The sequence below is a fragment of the Triturus cristatus genome, chromosome 4_1 (assembly GCF_964204655.1).
Source record: "Triturus cristatus chromosome 4_1, aTriCri1.1, whole genome shotgun sequence".
In the NCBI taxonomy this organism is placed as follows: domain Eukaryota; kingdom Metazoa; phylum Chordata; class Amphibia; order Caudata; family Salamandridae; genus Triturus; species Triturus cristatus.
The window spans coordinates 279,366,167-279,390,018 of NC_140585.1; the positions used below are offsets into that span (position 1 = coordinate 279,366,167).

Below are 23,852 nucleotides of genomic sequence, written 5' to 3' on the forward strand. Positions count from 1 at the left end.
GCAAGTCCAGTACAGTGGAAGTGTCTGGAAGGTTGGTAGAAATGCATGTGGCAGCTTAGGTAGGCAGGGCCAGTGTGATGTAAAGTGCTCTAACGCTCTACAATGGTATAGGTAACGCTATATAACAAATGAAACACATGTGAGAGAAAGGCTACTGAGAGAGGAGGGAAACTGTTGGAGGGTGGTGGTGAGGGAATCCATGGAGAAGCAGGTCATTGGGGACTGCCAAAAAACTCTGTTGCACTGGACACCACCAGTGCTAAGGCCGGCCCCCTCACCATTATAGACAATTAGTTAGGCAGAAGGTTGTAAGAACTGCAGCTCACAACTACACAACTACACACCCTGCAGAATTGCAGCGCGAAATCTCCCTTTATGTGTCTGCTCTCAGCACCGAATTGTTGTTGTTTGCCGGTGTGAGTGTTGGGACTTTCCTTAAGCAGACTTCTAGTGTTCTACATTTGTTTTCCTCCTTTTTTCACCTTCCTTCCTCCTTTGTTACCACCTTCCTCCTTTCTCTTCCCAGTCTTTTCTTGTGCCCTCCTTCTGTCTCCCTCCCGTACGGAACTCTGTTTTGTGCCCTTCTCTCTTATACGTGGCAACATTTGGGGACAACCATGGAGAGTCAATGAAGAAACATAAATCAGAGGTCTTTAGTTTTCCTCTTAACTTGCATTAGAATTCAGGCATTTCCAAGCTTAGGAAAGACCAAACATTTATTTTAAAAAACAAAATCGGGAGCCTCCCGCCTGACTCAGGACAGCCGAGGTTTGCGCTCTCGATAGACTCATGAACGTTCATTCACCAAAATGCCAGGGGTAGAGGAGTGACATCACATACATTTTGACCTTCATGGCTTCACAGGAAGTGACATAATGTGACTCCAGACCCTGACAACCCAACATAACGCAAAGTTGCATTAAGTGCATCAACTGTATCAAGGGGCGTTCCATGGGCGGTGCAAGGGCATTCCCATGCAACCACCCATGAGTTTTGACACAAATGCCCATCTAAAAACATGGCTAGATGGGAATTTGTGCCAAAATCTTGAGGCAGGTGTAACAAGGAGAATTTTTTTTTATTTTCCTTATTTTTTCAACTTCCCATGGGTGCTTTTTACTGGGAGGGACCTCTTCCAATATAAAACCTAGGCTTCAGAGGACACACACACCCTAGCACTGTGGGCAAAGGGTGTGTGCATTGGCACATGGCTGCCGCATTGGAAAAGGAAAAAATGTGCCATATCTTATTAGATATGGTGCATTTTTTCTCTCCATTTGTCGCAAGGCAGTGCAGCAACTTAGCAACAAAGAATAGAAAATCTGGGCCCTAATCTCACTCACTACCTGTCACATGAGTGTCACTCACACACACACACTTGCTTACACATACAGATGCACTTGCTCGCTCATACTTTTGCTCACTTAAACACACTCTCACCTGCAAACACGCATACATGTAAACATAGGTTTCTTACCACAGCTACCACCAAATGTCCTAAGTGTACTTAATTTTTTATTACACTAATAGTGAATAATATTATATTACAATATTCTATTATTCACTATTAGTGTAATAAAAAAAACTGGCAGACAATAATGAATGCGGTTCTACCTCTGTGTCCCTGACACGATGTTGCCACCTTTGAGGTCAGAGGTCGCAAGGGGCAAGCCAGGGATCAAAGCTACAACCCCTAAATGACTTCGTGGATCGAAATCTTTCCTACTCTTGTTTCTCGCCCCTCTCTCCCACCCAAGAAATGTATATTTCCCTCTTGCCTTAACCTGTCTGTCTATCGTTCTTTCTTTCTTTTGACTGCTGTTCCTGTTAGAGCTATGTTCCAAGCCTTGCTGTGCCTCGTTCCCTCTTCCTTTACGCTCTCAGCCCCGCCTTGGGCTTTCTATCCCAGGCCTCAGCTCCCTCTCTTCCAAGCACATGTGTCCCGGGGTTGTTCTCTCTTACGAAGTTCTATTCCCAGTTCCCCTCGTCTCCATTTACCAGTTACAACCCGTCTCACGTCTCCCTCCCATCTGATTCTCTAGTCCCTTCCCTCCCTTTCCGCGTTAAACACAGCAGGCTCACCTGATTGGACAAGAGATAGCCCAGCTCCACCTTTAACAGGTAGACGCTAGAACTACCGCACTACAACTCCCGGCATGCCCGCCTAATCGCCTCATAGCATGATCGGTAGTACAGGCCTTCTGGGAGATGATGTTCAGAAACGAGATGCCTTTCCCTCAAGCAATTTTCAGAACAGTGGCATTGGATTACAGTTTCCCAGACAGACCTCAGTGTAAACGCTGCTATCTGAGCTCCACTCTGTTTGACGTCAAAGAGGATCTGATTGAGGACAGGGGAAACGTTCACAGGTAAGGGGGTAATGTGAGAAGAGAGTGGTCATATAGGCGAGGGGTTTTATTTCCATCCCTGCACAGTGCACGCCCTATGCTTGTGCTGTGCAAGGAAGCGATCCACCCCTTAGTCCGTTTCACAAACTGCATCGTGTTTTAGTGTAGAGTACAGGTGTGTTTATTTAAAACTAACCAGTGCTGGGAGCCAGAGCACGCGGCGCCTGGTGCTCTTGCCTGGGCTATTAATTTTCGCTTATCACCCAGCTGTGTTTTTTTTTAGCAATTACATTTTTTTTGCACGTGATAAAGTGTATTTTTAATAACTTGTCTTTAGAAGTGCAGGAGAAAACCAAGTGAAGGAGGAGTACATTTTCACTTAAGTAATAGGTGCAAGATTTATGAAACAAACTTGCTTTGAATTAGTTCCTAAAGGTTCCTATGTTATATTTGTGTATTTTATCACAAGCCCTCTGGAATCTGGACCTGTTTTTGTGCTTTCTTACAATGTTTAAAGCGAAACTACAGGTCCCAGCATCCTACCAACCTTTGGCTAAAACGATCGGACTGAATGAAGGCGTCACACATGACAGTTAGTGGTATAGGGCAACGTGGCATTTATGCTTTTAATCGCATATTTAAAAACAATATTTTAAAAGCTCATTTGTGAGGTCACAAATGAGCTGGGAAAGTTGCTGTTAAGTATTCAAGGGCCGAGAAACCCTTGTTGCGCCCCATCACTCAGCCTGTTCGCTTTGTGCGCTGTATGGGCCACCAGGAGACATTCTACGGCTGCTTTGTGTAGGGTGTCCTTATTAATAATACAATTAGCTAGGCGCTCGAAGAAAATACTCTCTTTCCAGTTTCTTGTTTCTGCTGCGGGTTTTGATAATCACTTTAAATTCTAAAGCGTTTCTGTGTATAAGGTTTTCGGGAGACACTGAATGGACCCGGTATACCCGAGTTATAATTACGGATTACCCTATGCCCCCGCTGTGTGATCTTGTGCAAATTAATTTCCCCATCGGTACACGCTGAAACCGTGGTGCATGTTAACGGCTTTCTCGGGGTAGTGAATGGTGTATAAAAAAAGGTGGCACTTTGGGTGAACAAGTTTTGTATCTGTAAATTCACCTGCGTTTGCCGGTTGGGTGCGGTCACCCCTGTGCCTGGAGTGATGGAATGTTCGCCAAGTGCGGTTGACTTGGCTGGGGTTCCGAGCAGGAGATGAAAGCAATACATGACCAGGGAAGGGAATACCATGACATGATTCTAGGCGGTACACTTCGTTTTTTTTTTTTCACCAACAATTATTAGCAGCGAACTCCCAGCCAGCCCCCACAGCTTGCTGCCTCCTTTCACCTTCTCGTTTTTTTCGTTCCTCTCCCGAAGCCTAGCCACACTATCGTATTCGTGGGTGTCAAGGGGTTGTTTCGTAGAACCTGAAGCGACGGGCCGTTCACCAACTCCCCGCAACAAAATCACTCTCAGAAATTATAAGAGCAAGGGAGAGGATGTGGCGTAACGGGGAGCGATGGGAAACCAGGTTCGAGCCTCGGCGTTGGCTCAGCATTCTGTGATTCTGTACAAATGAGTCTGTAAGGCCTTTTTAGGTCTTGTTTCACAACGCAGCTCTCTCCCGACCTTTTGTTATCTACCTAAAAAAGAGCTTTCAGTAGTACTACAGATAAGGGTTTTGGCTCCGCCCAGATGTTGGTGGGCAGGATGAAATGCTTTTATTGGACAGAAGCTGTGTGCGTCCAAAGAAAAAGTAGCCTCCCAGACAGAGCCAGACGTTGCTAAGATAGGCCCTTGGCCTGGCGGAGAGATATTTGGCGCCCCCTGCTGATGGTAGTGAATTAAATGAGGCAGCAGGGAGTCCCTTTTGTGTTCGCTGATCAGTACCTGTATGAGCACTCACTGGCCCCAGAACAAAAACATCCACTGACCTACCCCAGCTCACCTAAACCACCGATAGTTTAGCTGCTTCACACAGACCGCATCGGTTTGGGAACGCCGCTACGCCAGTATTGTTCTGGCCGCTGCAGACTTTACCTTGTTTCCCCTATCCCCCCCCCCCCACCCCCCAGTGGGTCCGGCGCAGAAGCAGTGTCCCACTCTCCTGCCGTGCTGTTCAACGGAGGCGCCTGCCTGGGGGCAGGTTATGTCGCCGCTGGGCCATCATCACCTCAGCTTCCCTGGAGCAGCAGCAGCTCTGTGTTTTTAGGTCTCGCCTGACCCATCGCATGCGCTGGTCTGGCAAGACATTTTGTGAGGGCTCCAAAAAAGTGCTACCAGGCCAGCCTAGAGCTACAGTGCATGTGCGCGGGCGCGCGCGTCGCGCTTTACAGCGATTACTTTCACTTTCGCGGCCGCTTCTATGTTTGATCGCGATCACTTTCCAGGCCGCATGGCCGCTTTGATGTTCTCCGTGAGGCTTCAATAGATTGCAACAGTTAAAACAAGCATTGGCATAGCCAATAGGTCTCGTTTTTGGGACCTTATAAGTCTTTAGTTATGCAACTGTTGCATGGCTAAACACTTATAAGGTCCCAAAGGCGAGACCTATTGGCTATGCCAATGCTTGTTCTTCATGCCTCCCCTACCAGGTCATCGCCCTGAGGCTATAGTTGGCTGGGGAGGGTAAGTGAAGATGCCTCGCCGAGGGCTTCTTGTTGGCCCTCAGCTCCAGAGTCTTTCAGACCTTGATAGGGGGTGGTTAATGTTTGCAAAGGCCTTGCATGGGAGGCACCTTTCCCCGAGAGGAAAATTGAGAGATGTTGTTACGGTCAGATCTGCTGGATTTGGAACTATGGAAATAGTTTTGAGTCCCAGCATCAGCTCAACATCCTGCGATTCTGGGCAAATGACTTAATTGCCCAAGGCCTAAAATAATGAGCATTTGCAATGCAATAGGTCTCGCATTTACAAAAGTTTGAGGAATTGGCATTCTAAATGACAATGCCTTTTATTTACTTGAAGCAAATCCTTTTTTGTGGGAAATGAAGCTAATGGGAAGAGAGGAGAGGATGTGAGGTGTAAAACCGTGCCCTGGTACAGGAGAGGAGATGCTAGATAGGAGGTTGGACTTGGAGGTGCAGGATGAAGGACGAGGAGGGACAGTGGGGAGTAAGCACACAAGGGTGAGCACATCATAGAGGGAAGTGGGGAGGAAGCACACATGGGTGAGCACATCACGGAGAGAAGTGGGGAGGAAGCACACATGGGTGAGCACATCACGGAGAGAAGTGCGGAGGAAGCACACATGGGTGAGCACATCACGCAGAGAAGTGGGGAGGAAGCACACATGGGTGAGCACATCACGGAGGGAAGTGGGGAGGAAGCACACATGGGTGAGCACATCACTGAGGGAAGTGGGGAGGAAGTACACATGGGTGAGCACATCACGGAGGGAAGTGGGGAGGAAGCACACAAGGGAGAGCACATCTTAATCTCCTTCTCCTGTGCCTACCAAAAAAAAGCTATTGCCATTGTAAATAACAATGCCTAGTAGTTGTAGAGCGCCTCGATCGATATTGCTTTCTGGCCACTTCAGTGTGCTAGTCTATCAGGGGACTGATGAGCCGCAGGTGTGACTTCTCAGGAGGCTTAGTGTGCTTTAGTTGGTGGTTTACAGTCCTTCAAGAGCAGTAGGTGTGATGGTTTATTGTCTGGTCAGCTGGATATAGGCTATGCCCCTTTTCCTTTATCTGCTTAAAGTTGGAGTGCTTAGAAGCAGCCTAATCGGTTAGTGTGAAGTACTACTTTGAATCTGGACATGTTTATACATTCAGAAGGCAAACCCCTCCTAGTCGTGTGCTGCCTGCTACTTTTTCCCAAGCTAGCTTCAAGCCGTGTGCCTGTTGCACATGAGAGATGTGCTGGAGTGCTTGTCATGCCCAGGATGTGCAGAAGAGCGGGAATGTGGTTCTCTGCATAGCCCTTTTCTTTTAGTGAACTTCTAGTTCATAAATCCCCTATTGAGAAAGATTATTTGGTTGAATCCACCTCATATGACATAAGAGTAAAATGTAAAATATTGAATACAAAATGGAAGGGAAAATATAAGCTTTCTTAACGTACAGTTCTCCTGCACTAGTATTTTTCATTGATCCACATGCAAGCCACTCTAGTCCCCGCTGATGTACGACATGTTTGACAACATTGCCTACATGTGCTCAAGAATCTAAAGGTGAAATCTGGTGAACAGCTTACACACAATCCACTCACCTTATTGGTTGAAATATGGGTTGACGTTCAAAGTGGTGGAAGGGCTATCATTTATTTTGTGGGCGATTTTCAGTTACTGGAGTTAATTAAAAAGCACGTCAATCTGTGAGGATACCAACAGTGGTCAACTGGAGTTACATTTAACTAGCTTTTTCTTATATACAGTCGCTGTCTCGGGAGAGAAGTCTGTACATTCATATACCTCACTCTATATTAGTGAAAAAATAACAGTCACTATCCTTTGAGTGGCAAATTATGATTCTATTTATCCACAACAAAGAACATAAACTGGTTCTGAATGTCATCATCTGACTAAATATCTTTTCACTTTTACACCCGATTGGTCTTTTAAATTTTTTAAAATTAAATTATTACTAAGCCGACATGTAAACTCCCTGCCACCTAAGAACCCTTGGTTGAGGCTTTAGAAATCATAAGATGCAGAAACAATACTTTCAGAGAAAGAGAAGGAAAACAATTAAAAGACTGCAACAGTAGAAGGACATGCATTGTGGACTGCTAGAGGAACCTGACATGGACTCCACAGGTTAGTTTAATGGAAAGCAGTGGTGGGTCGATGGGGGTAGGTAGCCCGTAGCCACCTGTTCCTTGGATAGAGGGGCAATAATGCACTCTGGAGGGGGGCGCACTTTAAAGCAGAGGCGAGTCTTACCCGAAACATCTTTGTGCCTTTGGAGGGATGTGGGCAAGACTTGTGAGCAAAAGTTAATTTTTCAATACTGTAGAATGAATTAACACTTGTTTGTGACGCCAAAAATAATGAACGATATTTGTAAGCTCTACGAGTACATTTTTTGACGTTTTGGGGGGTGCGAGTGCTGTTAAAGCAAGTGTGAAAAGTATAGCATTTTGTTTATTGGTAGGGAACAGACCCGCTTGAAAAGCAGTAAAAGTTTTCAGAGTATTTGGAATATAACACATGGAAGACTGGGGGTTTCACTGGCAAACGAGGCAAGGGTTAAAAGGATTATGGCCTCAAATCGTGTGGGCGGGGGGTGGGGGTAGCGATATAATTATGGCACCGGGTGGATTAGGCGGGGCGCAGTAGGCATCTCTGGGGAAACACAACTCTGAACTCTGTTGGTACAACTCGCAGTATGCCCATCTGCTGAGAGCGGAGCAGCATCACAACCCAGAGCCTGCAGCTCTACCAGAGCCCATAAAGTCGTTGTGCCTTGGCCGCCCCCCTGCAAGCAGCCCAGCCCCCAGTCACATTTCTGCAAATGACGCTCCTTTCACCCTCTGATAACAGCAATATGTATTTGTTGGTCGTGAAGCGTCTTCCCTAAACATTGCACCCGGGGGCGGCCGGTGCAGCTGTGTCAGTCACTAAGAAGGCCCCGTGCGCGCGGGTCTCTCCTTTTGCTTTTTTGTGTGTCTGGATGCCCTGCGTGTTGGCTGTCAGCCCCAGCGCGGTGCACTACTGATATACACACACCATCTAACACTTGGTGATGCTGTGTCCTGCTCTGGGGCGACGCCAAAGCCCCCGCAGTTACTTTTTAGTGTCCAAGTAGAGGCCGCACACAAATGAGCTGGGGCTGCGGCTCCCACGCACAGAACCTCAGCACAACTAAATGTTGTGTTTTCGTGCACAGGTTCCTTGGTGTGGGAAACAGCTTGTTTTGCCCTTCTTGACGGCACAGGAAAGAAAACAAACCTCGCGTGATAGAGCGCATTTATACACAAATAACCCCGACAAGTTACCGCTGGCGTGCAATTCTGCATGATGTGTCTCTTCTGCAGCCCCCAAGCGGTACTCTGGTGTGAGATGCGGCCCTGGAGCTGTGTGCAAGCTTCCACTGATGCTTCGCAGCCTACATAGAGCGCTTTATGCACATTGACTTTAGTTCATCCCTTGGCCACGATATTAAACAAGTGGCACACGCGTCACGCCTTCTGTCTGGGCACGATCATTGCTCCTCCCACGGCCTATTGGTGTCTATTACGCGCTTGGTGCACGTAATAGACACCAATAGGCCATGGGAGGAGCTAAGCGCGAGCCTCGGGCCAATTGCGTGCAGTCTTTTAGAGTAAGACGCACGCAAAGGCCAATGGGGGAGCTCAAAAGGAAACACACAAGCGTGTGCGATTCCTAGGGTTGCTCACATTCCCCGTTTTTCACATACAAAATGACTGGCACTGCGCGAGCACTGCTTCGCAGTGCACCGCTAGGCGCGAGACCTAAAAATGAATTTGATCTTCTGGAATGTGACTGGTGCTTATATAATCGCTGCCCTTGGGCCGGGTTCACGCTATACAAAACTGCAACAACAAAATAACCTGTTTGCTCATGTTTTAAGAGTCTGCAAAGGCTAGAACATAGTAATGAAAGAGAATTCTTTATACAATAATAAACATATTCGTATTCCTTCTTAACTTGGCTTTTCTGCCTTTTTTTAGTTTTAACTATCTGTCATGGATCATTTAAGCAGCTTTAGACCACATTTTAAACAGCGCTCACTTATGGTAACTATTTAAAGTACATGTTGAAAGGAGGAAAAAATACCAGCTTTAGGTGATTTTCTTCATTTTCGTACTGGCCACTACATTAAAATACTGGTAACGCCAGTTAGAAAACATGCAGGTGGCAAACATAGCAAACAAAAGGAGATGATGGACGGAGCACTGCAACTTTTCAGACACTCCCCCCCCCCCCCCCCCTCAGTCACAGATCTGAGTTGAACCCATGATCGTTCTTTAGCTCACTTCGCCACCCCAGTTCAGACCCAGCCATGTGAAAATCAGTCTTGACCCTGTGCCTCATGGGAACAGTCCAGCCCGAACTGCCAAGCCAGCTCTTGCCTGGACTGGAAAAAAGCCTCCTGGGACTAGTTTCAGGGTAACATCCCTCATTAGCCAGGCTAGCTTGAATCGAGTGGCAAAGTGAGCAAGGGACCCACGTCCGGGCATACCCGTCCAACTCAGGGCGAACAAAGCAAACACAAGAAGATGATGGACGGAGCGCTGAAACTTTTCAGACACTCACCCCCAGTCACAGATCTGGGTTGAATCCATCATCGTTCTTTAGCTCACTTCGCGACCCCAGTTCAGACCCAGCCATATACAACATAGGAACAGTCCAGCCCGAACTGCCAAGCCTGGTCTTCCCTGGACCGGAAACAAGCATCCTGGAACTGGTTTCTAGGTAACTCTCCTCATCAGTCAGGCTAGCTTGAATCCATAGTGATCAGAGGAAAAAATACTAGCTTTAAGTGATTTTTCTTCATTTTCGTACTGGCAAGTACATAAAAATACCAGTAATGCTGTTTAAAACACCAGGCAGGTGGCAAGCATACCCACATCAGGAGTTTTGGCCTTTGGCCCACTTTATTTCACCTCGCCCGCCCAGCCAAAATGTAGTGCTTCTAGTTTTCCCCAATGTTACTGGATCTATGGGCTTTAAAATACATCATTTATCAAACATTACTCTAAAAATGAGTCCAATTAGACTAGCCAAATGCTATTTTATAGATCCGGGAAGGTGGGCTGAATTGTGAGCTCAATCCGACCCTGCACACAGATGATGGTTCTGTTGATGTGTGCCAGCAAGGGTTCAGACGGTGAAAGGAGGGCAAGGAAGGGACCTAAAGGTAGATGTATGATAATGAGGGACTAAAACCACTTTAAACTGGCAAATCAGACAAAAACGAACGGGTGGGAAAAGAACAAGACTGGAGCAAGATGAGAACAGCACTGCTGTTGGCATAACCTTACTGCGCCCTAAGAAAATTGGCATCTGGGCCCAGCTCGCCCATGCTGAAGGCCGGCCCTTTCCCCAGACCTGTATCCGTGTTGAACTGGAATTTCGGGCAGTCTGACATGACTCATATGTGGGCTTTTATTTTGGTCCTGTGGGCCTTTTCATGATTGAAAAAAGAAGCCTGCACACTTGCTGTTTCAAGCTGGCCTATGTGGCAGAGCCAGATTGCCCGACATTCCAGTCCAACACTGGCTGTTATGATTTGTTTATGGAGTTGCTTGAGCCAGAGCTCTTTATCAAGTCTAGCTATTGTGTTATAACAGAGCTTGACCTTTAGTTCAAACACATACCAATGTCTCCTATTCAATGATGGTGTTTGCTCTTCTCTTGCAGCAGCACAGATTGGGGGAGGGCTGGCAGGAGGAATGTGTTGCAGTATTGCAGTCCTAGCCTCCCATTTCCCTTTCCATCAACTTCAAAAATACCTTAACATGGCGCTCTTTGAGAGAGTGGTGTTTTTTTAATTTCTAATTCATAGTTTTAAGATTTATTGGCTGGGGAGACTTTTTTAAAACTCATTTGCTCACAACAGGTAATTTAATTGTTCGTGCTCTTTACTTAATTTTTTTAAATGACCTTACCGATAATATCATTGTTTACTTCAAATTACATTTTCCATATATTAAATTAATGTACTTATTTAACATACTGTCAATTTAGTTTACCCTTTCTGAAGCCTAAAACCCCATTACTGCTGTTTACGGCTATTATTCCCTGAACCTTACAAACTCTTTGCTACCCCTTAACACGACCCTTCCCTGAAACCTAAAAACCCTTACTACCCTTTAACTCTAGCCTTCCCTGACAAACTCCTTACTACTCCTTAATGCTACCCATCTCTGAACCCTAGAATCATCTTACTATCCATTAACGCTACTCTTCAATGAACTCGAAAAACCCTTACTGCTGCTCAACACTACCCTTCCCTGAACCCTAAAAACTTCTTACTACAACCTAACACTACCATTCAATAAACCTTAAACAATCTATTACTGTTCCTTGAAGCAACCCTTCCCTGATCTGTAAAATCCAATTACTACCCTTAATGCTACTATTCTCTGAACTCTAAAAACACATACTAGCCCATAATGCCGCTCTTCCCTAAACACTAAAAATTCCTTACTACTCCTTAACGCTATGATTCCCTGAACCCTCAAAACCGCTTATTACTGCGTAACGCTACTTTTCCAGAACCCCACAAACCCCTTAACACTACCCTTCCCTGAATCCTACAGCCGTTTACTATCCCTTAATGCTACCCACCCCTGATTCCTGAAAACTCTATCCCATAACATGACCCTTCTTTCAACCCAAAAAACCCCTAAAAATCCTACTACCCTTTTACTGTTTCCATCCACAAACTCTAAAAACCCTTACTACCTGGTGCTCATCAGCCAGACACCCATTGGTCTCCAGCACCTACTAAACACCACCTACGATTTTCCAAATAAAAATGCACTACAGATAAATTTCAATAAATCTAAGGTTATGGCAGTAAACTACAAAAAGAAAAGGGAATATAATTGGCACATAAACGGAGAACGATTGGAAAACGTAACAACTTACAAATACTTGGGCATAATACTGGACTCGAAGATTACTTTCAAACCCCAGCTGGACTCCCTGCGAGGCAAGGGAATGGCAACCTCCCTTGCCCTAAAATCCTTAAAAACTAAACTCCCAGATCTGACCTTCTACCCACTTCTCCAAGTACTTCGCGCAAAACTGCAACCAACACTCACCTATGGGAGCGAACCCCTTCAAGGAAAAGACGCTACTCTTCTGGACACAATCATATCAAACTCTTACAGGCTCATCTTTAACTTGCCAAAACAAGTCTCCTCAGCACAAATACGACTGGAATTTGGCATCGCGAAACAAACTTTAGAAAGACGGTGCGCATACGTCACTGCCTGGCACAAGATACGTAACGCCAGCAATGATTCCCTAAATTCCAACATCTGGGATGAGACTCTTCAGCATCAAAAATCATCAGCGAGGAAGTATTTAATTGACTCTCTTGAAGTGCTGGGCTTATCCAACTTATGGGACATTCCAACAGACCACGTGACGTTTAAAAAAACAGCCAAAAAAGTAGTTAGACTTATCTCATCAACTGAAGACAAGGAGGCCCTGACAAAAAAAGCACACGGTTGGGTAATCCTTAATGATTATGGTCCAATGCAACCACAGGCTTACCTCAACGTGGGCATGAACTTAAGAATGAAAGAGAAATTTTTAAAAATGCGTCAGGGTGTAATCCCGGTATATTCTCACTTACCGCCCTGGATAAGGAAAAATCTTGACCCACAATGCCGTCTGTGTAAAGCAGGAAAGGAAGACCTTGTCCACGCAGTGTGCATCTGCCCCAAACTGAAAGATCTGAGATGCAAATTCCTGCGAGACTCATTCATATCTTATGGTATACGGACATGCAGACAGGCAGTCAAACTTTGCTTCAATCCCAGCAAAACAAAACTAAACTGTCAGGCCGTAAAATTCTTTGAACTGGCCGGAGACAGATACATGAGAGCTTGAGGACTGTTGATTTTAACAATGCAACACTTTAATCTGAATCAACTTGTCAAACTCACAGGACAGAGAGAACTTTTAAATACCCTTTGGTTAATTCTCTTTGCAACTTTTAATTGTCCTTTTAATGTTTTTTATTCGACTTGTAAAGATTTTAATTAATCATGTACAAATAAATATTTACTTACTTACTTACTACCCCTTAACGCTACCATTCCCTAAACCCTATAAAACCCTTACTACCACTTAACTCGGCTCTTCCCTGAACCCTAAAAAGCTTAGCACCCTTTATTGCTACTTTAAGAAAGTGGGCTATTACTTGAGAGGGTGGAAGCCCAACTAAAGTAATGATCTCTGTCCTTGCCTGGGTGAACCACAAATGTCTATAAATAAACCTGTGCGAAACCCTCTGGTAGCTTGACACAAAGCATCAGGCTTAACTTACAGGTCATGCGTAGAATATTTATGCAACATTAAAACATAAGTGAAAACACAATGGAAGAAAAATCCCCAATCAATTAAGAAAGATAGAGAATACTATAATGAATAAAATGACACCAAAATGACAAATTCAATAGGTTGATTTGGAGATGTGAATTTTTAAAGTTTGAATTAAAAATAACACCATAAAGCACAAAATGCCAACCGCTGTTATCTGGTAACACTTCACAAGGTCAAAGTCAAAAATTAAGGTGACCGCGACAGCATGGGGCGGATACAGGCAACAGGTTCGTCCTGGTGGTAAGTTTATCTTTGCACTTAGAAATATTTTGGAGAAAAATTCTTGTCAATGGGGTCGTTGGTGGGTTGGGCTGCCGGCCGGATCCGAAGAATGGTTCACGGCGGGTTGAGGAAATCCTAGTTCTCATTCGGAACTTAGCATTGGCAGGAAAAATGTGCCAGTAATTGGCGATGGAAGAGGATGAGGGCGAAGTCCGGAATGGTCTTGACATCTTGGATTTCGGCAGAGAGAGGCACTGTCAGTTTGTTTAGTACCAACTCCACAGGAAATTAGTAAGAGTGGGTAGGGTTGCCCCGTGGGCATTGTAGCCCCCATTAGCAAGAGACTACTCCTCATCCACAAACTGAAAATTGGCATGAAAATGGCCCCCAGCCTCAGGACACTGCAGACATGGAAAGGACAGGAGGAGGACTGCACTTGCTGAACCTCTGGATCTCAGAAAGAAAGTCTGCACCAAGGGTGACTGCACCTGCAGAATCAAGACAGGAATTCAGAAAGAGAAGGGCTGCTCCCACTGTTGACTTCGTGGCAAGAAACCCCAAGGGCTGGACGTGCTCCCACTTGTGCCAAGGTCCAGTGCGTGTACTCCAAGGGCTAGTTGGCTAGCTTCCTCTTAAGCTTCAGCCTCCTAGTAGCCATTGGACTTCCCATGGACTCATCTGGTGTAGACTCTGAGATCGATTCCTAGATCCCCAAGATGTGCCTCCGAGGTCCTGGCTCTTGGCTGGTGCTAGAGTGTGCTCTCTCTCCCCACAGAACTGTAATTTGCAAGCCAATGACAAAAGATACCAGTTTTTGGGTAGTCTGAGGCTCATAGATTACAGCTACTTGCTGGTTTGTGGGTAGCCTTGAACCAAGCCTACACCAAACTGCTGGAGCTCACCTCTCTGTTGACATTAAGCCCAATGTCGGCCTCAAACTGCAGAGGACCCTCCAACCTCATTGTTGACAAGAAAAAGTACGTGAAAAGTTTCAAAGTGCAAAGGTAAAATCTTGAGTGGACCAAACTGGCACCTGCATTCAAACCCCCATCCTGGCTTTCATCGTGTTCGGCCTGAAACTTTGACTTTGCACTGTACCCTCTCGTCTGAGGCTCGTAGACTACCGCTAAAAGTGAAAAGCAGTGATGTTTTGGAATGTTAACATTTTTTTTAGAGTGAAAATCAGTGATTTATGAAAATCTTGTAAAAATCGTAACTCCGGTTCACTTTATCTGATATTTGCCATTTAAGTATCTATTTAAAGATAAAAATATATCTATTTTTTGTAAATTGTGGTAGGATTTTTTATTCTGTCATGTTTCTTACTTATTGACACTTTTGGTTCTAATGAATTCTTTACATTTTTTCCCTTTGAATTAAGTCTGACTGCTCTGTGCCACAGCTACCCAATACTGAGCTAAGGTTTGATTTAAAGCTCTCCAACTGGACATGACACAGAATTGAGACATTATTACTTGATGAGGTCTCATAATCATCTTCACTAATAATCCACTAATACACAGACCTACTGGCTTTGGCAATGCTTATTTTATTTTCATCCAGCGTCAGGAGAAATGAGTGCTAATTTGAAAGTTTAGTCACAAACACAGCTTTGGTGTGTTCACAACTTTAGCTTTCGATGCCTTGGGGGCCTTTGTTAGGCATTCTAGTGGGAGTTGCACATCGGGTTTGACTAGGCCAGTGCACGGATTTTTGACACCTTAGGCGAACTGGAAAACAAAAAAGTGATGGGTGAATTGCTTGAATTAATCTCAACCACTGATAATTACGCTGGGCCGCAATCCAGTCCATCATTTTTTGTCCCGCCATGCCCCCTCAAAAAAGAACTAGCCCTATGCAAAACAGGCGTAATTCCACTCCACTAGGGACAGGCCAGCCCAAACTGCTTGGCCAAGCAACCAACTGGTTTTAGCCTATTCGGGCCTCATCAGAAGGGTGTAGCTTGAGTCTTATGTCACTGTGAGCATGGAAACTACATGTTAGCATATCTGTCACACTTGGTGTATAACACGCAGGAAAACAGGGTTTTTTCCCGGGGCTCTGCACTTGTTGGGGCTTCCATTCTTTTGTTATAACATGTATTTAGGTAAGAAGCAGGCCAGACATGTTCCTCGGTAATGCAATTCATGCCGCTATGCCACTAGGAGGCACCAAATACTGTGCTTTCATTTTATCAAGCATTTCCTAATTCCATGTATCAGATGCCAAAGAGGAGCCCGCTGCATTTTTGACTCCTGGCCCCACAAAATTTTCTAATATACCTGTAAACACCAGCAACGAGCTATAGTTGACAACCATAGAACATATGTACACAGACCCATTCCATGTACACACATGGGAGTTCTGGTGCCTCCCCGGCTCACTTTGAAAGTGTCCCTGCCTAGCTGAATAGAAGAATCAAAGAACAACCCTTAGAATCCACTTGGAAGTGCACAGGTACCAAGTTGGAGGTATCCCCCCCCCCCTAGCGTTAATGATCTCTTCTTAGAGGTTATCACGGACCTCCGCTCAAGGTACAAACGACTCGTAGTGGTGGGCGATTTTAACTACCACTGGGATAAAATACCAAAAGACCCTCCCGCTAGCCAATTCGAGTCAATGATGAGCTCGATGGAGCTTCGTCAATCTGTTAACGGCCCTACCCATCTCAAAGGTCATACTCTAGACCTTATTTGGACCTCGCAACCACGGGCAAGCATAGTGGACATCAGCCCCTGCGCCTGGTCCGACCACTCGCTAGTTAGCTGTTGGGTCCCGACTGGTAACCCACTGCCACAACCTCCCCCAGAATGGAGGAAATTGAGGTGCTGGAACAAAATCGAGCCAGAGAAATTAGTGCACACTCTAATTAGGCTCTCAACCCCAAAACCCAAACATAAACAAGGTAACCCTGACCAAGAGTGCGAAGCACTCGCGGACACTCTGTGTAAAGCCCTAGATCGAGTTGCACCAGAGCGAAGGGAAACAATCAGAGCCAAGGGAAAGGGAGACCCCTGGTTTAATGAGACTCTGAGAGAAATGAAACAAAGCCTCCGCCTCGCTGAGAGGCATGGGCGCAAAATCTATGACACAACTAAACTAGCAATATATAAAAGCCTGCTCCCCTCTTATTAAAAAAAAGCCATCCTAACTAGGAAAGCTGAATATTATGAGGCAAGAATTATGGAGGGGACAAACAAAAAGAAACGTTCCGAATACTGAAAGAACTTAGCCACAAAACAGAATCTTAATCAGCAAGCGCGGCCATAGACTGCAATGCTTTCCAGTCCTTCTTTTCTAAAACAATTAGGGACATCCTCTCAGAGATCGATAATACCCCTATCCTCCAGAGCCCCCCAGTGCAGCATCAGGCCCCTTCCCAGCCCCGGAAGCAACTCACAAACTTCCCCTACCTGGACTCAGCCACCCTAACCTCACTAAAGACCGCACCAAATCGGGCTCACCCGCAGATCCCTGCCCCCGAGGATCTTTTGAATGGCCCTCCCAGGGATGGAAAGCCAGATCCTCAAGGTATTAAACCACTCCCTGGAAACGGGCTACTTACCATCCAACCTGAAAGAGGCCAGAGTAACCCCCCTGCTAAAAAAAACCAGGAGCCGATGACACCAATCTAAAGAACTATAGGCCTATCTCCCAACTGCCATTTTTAGCAAAGGTCATAGAGCAGCACGTTCTGAAAACACTTTCAGCCTTCCTGGAGGACAACCAGCTACTCCAAACACAACAGGTGGGCATTCGAGCCCACCACAGCACGGAACTGGTGATGCTATCTGTTCTCGATGACCTTAGAATTATGGCCGACAACAAAATTCCGAGTGCCCTGATTTTATTGGACCTATCAGCGGCATTCGACACGATCAGCCATAAACAACTACTGACCCGTCTCTCGAACTTGGGCATAGTTGGGGAAGCATACAAATGGCTTGAATCATTTTTGTCAGGTAGGTCCCAGAGGATGCAGCTGGGGGAGCAGGTTTCGGATAGGGTCTTTCTCACCTGCAAAGTACCTCAGGGCTCTGCAGTGTCCCCGCTCCTCTTTAACGTATACCTACAGCCCCTGGTAGCAGCCCTAGCCCGCATGGAATACCACATCTTTAACTACGCGGATGACACTCAACTCATCCTTAGGATTGACAACTCTACCCACTCTCAGGAGCGGGCACAAAACATCCTAAGATTTATAGTGAATTGGATGATGACAAACTCACTAAAAATCAATCCAGATAAAACTGAAATCATGGTGACTCCAACAAAAACCAGCCCTTGGAACGATCTCTTCTGGCCCCAAGACTTAGGTAACACCCCCACACCAGCGCCAGTTGTGAAAAAAAAAAATAGACTCCCAACTATCCATGGCCAACCAAGTCACCACAGTGGTCGGAACCTGTATAGGGCTTATGAGACTGCTGCGGAAGCTCGTCCCTTTCCTTTCAACATCATCCAGTTAGATGATCGTATCAGCCACAATTGTCTCCCGACTGGACTACGGGAATGCCTTCTACATTGGCCTTCCCCAAAACCTCATCCACAAGCTACAAGTGGTGCTGAACGACGCAGCCAGAATGATATTCAAGCTCCCCAGAAGTGCCCACGCCACCCCCCTCCTGTGTAAGCTACACTGGCTCTCTATCAAACAAAGTTTAAAGGCCTCTGTGTTGCCCATAAAGCAATCTATGGGAATGCCCCTACATACATTAAAGACCGCCTCAAGAACTACGTCCCAGGCCGTACACTGAGATCATCACAGGCTTGCCTCCTGGCTATTCCACGTTGTAAAACTGTATCCAAAGGTGGCAGAGCCTTCTCTGTCCTTCTCCCACAACTTTGGAATCAGCTACCGGACCACCATCGTATGGAACCGGCACTTCTCCCATTCAGGAAAAAACTCCAGACGGTCATTTTTAAGGAGGCCTTGAATACTGTTTGTTTAACTATCCCTTCCCTCCGCTACCATTGACGCGTCAGCCTACGGGCCTGGCTGCTCCCTCTTTTGAAGCGCTTAGAGACCGGTTGGGGATTTAGAGCTATACAAAAGTAAAATAACATAACATAACATAGAGGGCTGCTTGAGCCCCCAAGTGAGATGCTGAATACCTATTTTACTTGGCAAATGATGCCAGTTTATATGCCCCCGCTTGGCAGATGGCTGTGGTGGTTTTGTAGACGTGGTAATAATTCTGTCTGCAGTTAGCAAGCTGGCCTGTATCAGGGTGGGGTAAATACACGCACAAGCCAGCAGTTTGTGAGATTTTATTCCATGACACTCTGAGAGTCAAGTAGGAGCTCAGGTACAGAGTGATTGCTTTGGAGTACCCAAAGACTGACTTACAGGCATGGGCCTCATTTATTCCTGCTGCTGTTTCAGATAGTCAAGTCTGTGCAATGCATCTCAGTGGGTGTGCATCCATTAGCTGGAAGAAGGGCTAAATGTCCAGAAAATGGGTGGGGTTTGCTTTTGACCACATGGAGATGGTTACACGTGAACGCCTTTTCTGACTTATGCAGCTTGAATAAACAGGTTTTGACTGAAGCAGACCTTGAGGTTTTGAGTCATGCAGGACATCCTGTCATCAAGGTCATTCCACATCTGACTGCTTCATCACTGTGAACCTCTGCTGCTGGGGACGAGGGTGGATCTCGCCGCTTGGTTGCGAGTCTTCTTTAAAGAAGCTCATTCTTTAGCTTCTGTAAGACTGTCATATGTTCCTCTCAGGTTGCCATTTAATAGACATCTGACACTACCAGCCTAGCCTAAGAGTCATCCAGGATTTGACGTGCACACATTTCTTGAAACTAAACCCTGGGAAGATCGAGTTCTTGTCCATTGCTGGTCAGTCGTGCTTTGTGCTCCTGCACATGTGGATGTGGGAAGGAGTTCATGATAAGACTTCTCTCCCTTTGTCCAACCATGAAAAGTCTCCAGGGCTTCTTGTTTTTCCGCCGGATGACGATTCACAAAAATCGAATAACTTTCAACCCTGTTTCTCCTAATTCACAAATAGGATGCTGGTGCACGGCCCCAAGTTCAGTCTTGTTAGGGTTGACCCTGGCAGTAGATATGTATTTCTAAATCCATCACCATTTGTGTCTATGCTCTATCTTGCTGCATGTCATTCACTCTTCGAGACAATAATTATAATTTCTCTATATAAATAGTTTATTTTGGTTGGCTTGGACATAAAATATAACAAATCACGTCCACGTTTGCAATCTTGTCCTGTAAAGTTAAGATATACCTAACAGACTCTTGGTTACTACAGCATCAACAGAACCAGTGATAACCTCTACTAACTCCAAACAACCCCTATCAGGTCCAACAATGGAAGTTGGTTCAAACAGAAAAGCAGTAAGCGGGTAATCTATGTAGAAAGTGTAAGTGTGAACTTTTATTCAGGACAGATATGCCTTGTTTTTATTAACAGACCATTGATGAATACACTTTATGGTCTTTAAAGTACAACTTAGTAGTTGGTGGGTGGTGGAAATGCTCACCATTCAAAGGTAATCCACTCATTGTATAGCATATTAGAATGTGCTATTCTGAATAATCGTTTCCAAATAGCGTGGGCAAACTGAAGGCTTTTTTATTGAACAAAAAAATCATCATAGACTGAATGGCCCTTACTGAAGCAGATAGCCAATTCCAAGCAAATCACCTGTACGGGAATGGCCTTTCGAAGCCCAAAGGTCAATTTTAAAACCTAGCCTCCAATTTCATCCAGCCAATACTCCACTCTGTTAGCCCAACTGCTCAAACTATATATTAAATAATGGATAACGTTAGCTTTGTAGCAACCATGAAAGGTTGTAATTATCTATGTTTCATAATATAACTAAACTTACTTAGCCTGACCATAATTGATTTAATCATAGGCATTTTGGCAATCTGTGAGTATCTCTAATTGAGCGTGTTGTTAAATAACAAACCTAAGTAATTGTATTGCCTGAAAACACCCTCCTTTAAACCCCACAAGTGCTTGTTTGTGTGTTTCCCAAACGTCATACCCTACTCTTTAGCTGATTAATAGTAAGACGCTGGAACTGCAGTATGTCTTTCGCCTCTGAAGACGGTGTTGTAATCTTACTGCTGAGATGGCTCATATCATCCATATAGAAAAATGTGGGTAGGGCGAGTGTTGCCTATTGTGGGAGAAGGGATGTTCATCTTCAGCAAAAATCCATACAAGCTGGTAATGGAATAGGTTAAATACTTGCAGAGTTAAAAAGCTGCCCTTTGTTACTTCCTCTAGTTGAAATCTCTCTGCTAAGCCCTAGTTGTTTCTCCAATCAATCAACGGCCAGGGCTTACTTTATAACAAGGTGTATCTTCAAGTTATTCCACTAGCCGCTCCCGGTTTCTGCATTTTATAAAATAAAGGTGTTTTTGGATGGAATTGAAATCAGTCTTTAAATCAATGCATGAGAAATAAAGCAAAGGATGTTTTCAGTCCTAAATCCATCTTAGTGAAAAGTGAAAAGAAGGTGGGTAAAGGTAGATTGACTCCTAAGAAATCCTGTCTGAGACATAGGAAGGCTGTGATTGCTCTGTCTTCAGTCTTGTAAAGCCGATTGTATTCCCTTTGCAAGTATTTTGCTCACTGCAGCCAACAATTGTTTATTCAATGAGGGCTCCTTATTGCCTTCTTTAAAAATTAGTATCAAATTGAGCCTTTCCATAGTGTCAAAACCTGGACTAGGTGCAAAACCACCATCACTGCCTTCAGACTCTACCCGAGGCTGCCGTCTTAGGAAATGCTGGTTAGAACAAACATCTGAACCATCAGAGCGTTTCGCCTTGGAAGATTGGTGGACAGGATCATTTGAGTATGCTTATAATCTGTTATTTCTGCATCAAAATACCCTTTAGGGTAAACATACGCTGTACATATACACATTATGTTACACTCGCAGGTGCATAATCAAATGTACCTTGAGGAACAGTTGAGGGAAGTAGATTCGTATGGTTTTCGCCTCTCTATAGCAAGCTGATGTGATTTCTCCAAGATGAACTATCAATCTTCTAACCAGTGATTCTGCCTGCTACCCTCGGTGAATCACAGCTAGAATTTGCTAACTTATTCTACCCACTGATTTTCATTTCTCCCATTGATTGCAAGGTAACTCTTTTTCAAACTTGATTCAATTCGTCATATGTTGTCTTAATATATGTACAATAAAAAAAATTCAATGTCTTAATATCTGTATAATGGTAGTTTTCATGACCCTACTAGCCCTATTCCTTCTTTGTAATATATTGTCCCCTTTTTTCTGGAAGTCTGTATCATCTCAGCCATTATTGCTTCTACTTTTTTATGGAAGCCATCTCCTTAACTACATAAAATGTTAATTTCACACAGTAGAAAATTTAGCATTCGCCTCTCACAATTTTAAGCGTGGTAAGTTGCCTCTAATGATCTGAGCTCTTACGTTATGCATGTAGTCAACATTTTATAACAAAGATTACATTGAGTAAACGCAAGTCATCAAATTCGAGGACTACTATGGACTACTGTGGTTTAATAATGAATAACTTGGTTCACTTTACGAGGAAAGTTTCCTCATTTCAGCAGTGCAGCAGTTGGGGGCGCCACTGTCGCCCTCTTGTCACGATCATGTAGTCAACATTGGGCATTATTAACAGTTGTTGAAGTCGCTTCCCAGACCACGGGCTGTGAGTCACATTAATAACGTGTTTATAATAAGTTTCTGATGTGCTGTCATTTCTTTTCCAAAACAGTCACTCCTGAAGAAGGGCGACAAGACCGAAATGCATTCGGTTAAAAAACATCACACTATTGAAGTGGGAATTTTGACATGCTGTAATAAAGGCTAGACTGGCATAATACAAGCATTTGAAAATCGAAATCACCATTTTTATACGCTACACTTGTAAAAGAAGATTACATTATTAAAACAATTTAAAATGGACAAACTTTTGGTGTACAATGATTTTCTTATCTAAGCAGATGGTGGTTGCATCCTGGGACTGATACATTGTTATGCATCAGTTTCATGTTTAAATACATTAATAACGTGAACATTCTTGTAAATGTGGGTAGCAATACTACGTTAATTTACATTAAAAAAGTATGTATTCCTTGTAGTATATGAGTATGACAGAGGATGAAAGTTATTTTACTTCCAGGTTTCTGATCAAGATCTGTTTAGCACTTTGAAGTTTATTACTGCCTGAATGACCGCTAAAGAAAAACATGCACTTAAATTTAGATTTTTTAAAAAATTTTTATAAATCATGTATAGCCTTTCTACGGGTAAATGGGCAATTTCGCTTATAAATGAATTAAAGTGCCAATATTTAAAAAAATTAAGAATAGGTCATCTTCGTTGTCATGTCTACCAGTTGCTATTATCACTGAGTAAGCAAAATGCACTGAATGATTTTTAAAGTGATGATAGCTTGGTTCTAATGCATCACTGCCTACTTGATTTTAAAAGACGATGCACATCCCCTCAGGGTACAGCCTGCACCCTACATTGCAGTCAGCCTTTCACTTCATCTTTATAGAGCCACCACACTGTAAGATGAGAAGGAAAAGGTACCCGACTCCTCACCCTGGTGTGAGGATTAGTTGTTCTAATAAGTGCCAGCGTGTCCCACTTCAGACCTTAAAGCGAGCAATCATTTTATAAAGTTTGTTTAATCACTTTCTATTTAGTGCCTCCATGTCCCCAAGACATACATACATTGAGGGTGTGAAATTCCCCTGCTATTTGCGCTTTGACACTAAAGGAAGACTGTCAGACACAGGGTGATATATCGATTGGGTCCACTCAGCCAAATTATAAATAACCCTCATCTACATAGAAAAAATTGAAATTAAATCTGATGACTCGTTATAAAACCTTTAAAAAAAAGTGTTGATCCAGAAAGGTATCATGGAGATTGTTCGAGGGGAAGGGGGGTTAGAGAAGGAGATATCGGGTGGTTACCCAACTTCTGCTTCCATTTAAAATCATACATGGTAGGTTTGGTGAATGACAGCCCATATGATAGGGGATTGATCACTGCCAAACCAGGAAGGGGGGTGGTTGGGGGATACTAGTTTTTTTTATATCTTGTGTAAATTCATCCAGTGGTTTTTGGAAAAACATGCAATTGTTGAACTGAGAAAGATTTATAGATTCGTGATCGTTTCATTGACAAGTACGTGTTTAAAAAACAATTCCAGCAAAGTGATTGGATTAGATGGTCA

At 44.3% G+C, this 23,852-nt stretch overlaps 1 protein-coding gene across 1 annotated transcript in view; it reads left to right on the top strand.

Annotated features, from left to right (window-relative positions):
- The first annotated feature begins 2,201 nt into the window (after positions 1 to 2,201).
- TBXAS1 (thromboxane A synthase 1) overlaps positions 2,202 to 23,852 on the top strand; it is a 405,845-nt gene continuing 384,194 nt past the window's right edge. The window contains exon 1 of the mRNA XM_085652048.1: positions 2,202 to 2,369. The gene's annotated coding sequence lies outside the window, so the exon portion shown is untranslated. The remainder of the gene's footprint in view (positions 2,370 to 23,852) is intronic.